The 3192-nt window shown below is 34.2% G+C and overlaps 1 pseudogene; it reads left to right on the plus strand.

Moving 5' to 3' along the window:
• Positions 1–1987, plus strand: part of LOC107731614 (ras-specific guanine nucleotide-releasing factor 2-like) — a 37362-nt pseudogene extending 35375 nt beyond the window's left edge.
• Positions 1988–3192: the final 1205 nt, after the last annotated feature.

The following is a 3192-nucleotide window of genomic DNA, read 5'->3' on the forward strand; positions in this document are numbered from 1 at the left end:
AAATTAGCTATATAGACCAAAACCACTTTTTGTACCAGGCTGTAAACACGTTTCTTTCTGCTGTAAAGTTGGGCATTTTAACATGGGGAGTCTATGGGACTGACTCCCTTTTGGAGCCAGCCTCTAGCGGCCAGTCAATGAATTGCAGTTTTAGTCACTTCCGTGTTGGTTTCATGAGAGACGGAGAGGTTGCCGCTTGGTCTGAACGTATAGTGACCTTATGGAAGCAATAGATACAGAAGTGCACACTTCAAGACAGAAGCTCATTGCGCATGCACACCTTTAACCCTGTAAAATCTGACATGTGAAATAAATAATAGGCACTTTTTTTTTTTTTTTTTTGACAGAAAAAGACAAAGTATGTTTTTTTTTTTTTTTTTTTAACTTTTGATACATCAGTCATTTATGGCTCATATAGTTATGATATAGTGATAATATGGAGGAAAAAACACTTGAATTTTATTCAGAGACACAAACTTAGTAAAATATGCAGTTCTGATGCTTGTAATGTAAATCAATGAGATCTTTATAACAGTATAACAGATACTTGCATAAAATGATCTTAATATCAGGCATTGCTCTATATCTCCAGTAATCTGTCTCAGTAAGATGAGATTGAAATGATTCAGACATATAATGCAGTGATTGAGAGCCGAAGCTCAAGCTGAAGCTGGACGTTTGTACAATTAAACTAAAAGTCTGAACTATCAATCAGACGACAGAAGGCATGGAGTAGATTGAGTGTGCAACAGGTTTAACAGCAAAGTTTTGATCATGTTGATAATTTAGAAACCTTAGAAATTTGCGTATCAAATATGATACAGTAGCTTTATAGCTTTAAGACTCAAGAGTTTGTAGTTGGTTCTCAATTTATGTTACATATCGCTGTTTTTCTCTCAGGTAACACAGTTCCTCCTCGACAAGACTCTTGTAATGGACGAGGACACACTTTATGAATTATCTCTGAAGATTGAGCCAAGACTCCCTCCTGCCAACTAAACCTGATGATAGTGTTTACACCAGACTCAGATACCAAGTAAGAAACTTTTTATAGTCAGTTTGTGGGAACCTAAACTTACATCTGAACTGAAGTCTGTCCACTATAGAAACGACAACCTATTCATATATTTACTTCATTCCATGAAATTTTGTCATAATTTTTTTTTTTTGCTGTAAACTCAGGTTTAAATGTGCCTTTTTGTAAATATTATGTACAGTTATAATATTTCATAGTACTTATTTCTAGCATGATGCATTTTAATAGCAATTTGATAATCTTTCTTTTTACCTGAATGCAAAATATCAGTTCCATTTTTAAAGTCTGATCATTCCCTTCCTATAATGAGAATCATATTTGTATGCGTGCAAATGTCTGTTCAGATGTCAAGAAATGAATTGTTGATGTTCACTGGTCCAATTTGGACAAGCAAGTTTCTTAATCACTCCTCCATTATAATATGAGACTCATGTCAATATTTGATCTACTGGAGTTTGCTGAAATGTCAAAGTGCAACCAAGCATGTTTACTGTTTACCAAAAGAAATATGTTTTTACGTTTGTCATTTGTTAACATTAGGTATCTTTCGTTTACACCGCAGGCCAGCTGCATTTTGAGGCTGCATTTGCTCATTTAGCATGTTTTTGTTTGTAGAGGTATTTTATATTTTTGGTATGTGTTTGCATGAATCTCTACTTAATCATATTCTTAATTCATATTTTTAATTTTCTGTCTCTAACTTTTGGCTTAACAATAGCAATTTCTAATGTTCAAAGCATTTGATACATATATTCTACACTTAATAACACCCTTCAAAAAATCTGATGGTACCATGATGGTAATGCCAAGGTACTGTACTTTTGTACTGATTTATTACCATATCCATGTACTATGGTATTTACATGGCACTGACTCCACACTATGGTACCATACCATGTCTAGAAAAGATACTTTCTGGTTAATGCAGAAGAAGCAGTTTATTGTTCCACTCACCAGTTTACAGTTTTGGGTTGTTTTCTTAAAGTTTTCTCCACCAAGCTATATCGTGAAATTATTCAATTTCAAATACACCGTGTTTCTACGTGTGCATTTAAGTCTGTTTTGTACAAAGAGAAATAGAGTATTGTTGTTTAATTCAAACATAGGTTCAGCAGAATATGTGCAGTGTCCTGTATATTTTTTTTGGGTATAGATATTATTTTAACTTGTACCTGGAAAACTTAGTTATTGTAAACATTAGGCAGCCCTGCATTGTTGTTATTTTTTTTCAAATAATGCTGTCAACTCATGCACACTTCCTAAAGGAGTGTCTTTACCTCTTTTCATAAATTAATTCACATCTTTTTTCGGTCATTGACATAAATGTGCTGTACATCTATCCATGATGTAGCTGTGAAGCAGTTTATTGTTCCACTCACCAGTTTAGTTTTGGGTTGTTTTCTTAAAGTTTTCTCCACCAAGCTGTATCGTGAAAGTATTCAATTTCAAATACACCGTGTTTCTACGTGTGCATTTAAGTCTGTTTTGTACAAAGAGAAATAGAGTATTGTTGTTTAATTCAAACATAGGTTCAGCAGAATATGTGCAGTGTCCTGTATATTTTTTTTGGGTATAGATATTATTTTAACTTGTACCTGGAAAACTTAGTTATTGTAAACATTAGGCAGCCCTGCATTGTTGTTATTTTTTTTCAAATAATGCTGTCAACTCATGCACACTTCCTAAAGGAGTGTCTTTACCTCTTTTCATAAATTAATTCACATCTTTTTTCGGTCATTGACATAAATGTGCTGTACATCTATCCATGATGTAGCTGTAACTAATGAAATAAAACTTTTTTTTGTCTTCTCTTCTGTAATGCTTGTTTTCCATTATGCATTTAAAAGATGAATTATAGCAAAAGATCATTTAGATAATCAGCCTATGTTTTTGTCATTCTAGCCAGCTACCTTGCTGCCTGTCTGTGCATCTAAAAGTTACTTGATAATGGGATAAAACTGTGATTAAAGAAGTATTCTAGATGTCCACTTGTCCAGGTAAGACTAAGAAGTTTTAAAGAGCTGGTAGTGGTTCTATTTAAAAGGCTGCGTACAGTGCAAAATGCTGGACTATGGCAGCAGGTCTCAAGGACAAGCCGGACGACAGACATGGGTTATGACCTGGCATTTACGTGGAAGAGGATTGGCCATCAGGTC

This window comes from Sinocyclocheilus rhinocerous, unplaced genomic scaffold, assembly GCF_001515625.1.
Source record: "Sinocyclocheilus rhinocerous isolate Xijiao unplaced genomic scaffold, SAMN03320098_v1.1 scaffold4808, whole genome shotgun sequence".
Lineage (NCBI taxonomy): Eukaryota > Metazoa > Chordata > Actinopteri > Cypriniformes > Cyprinidae > Sinocyclocheilus > Sinocyclocheilus rhinocerous.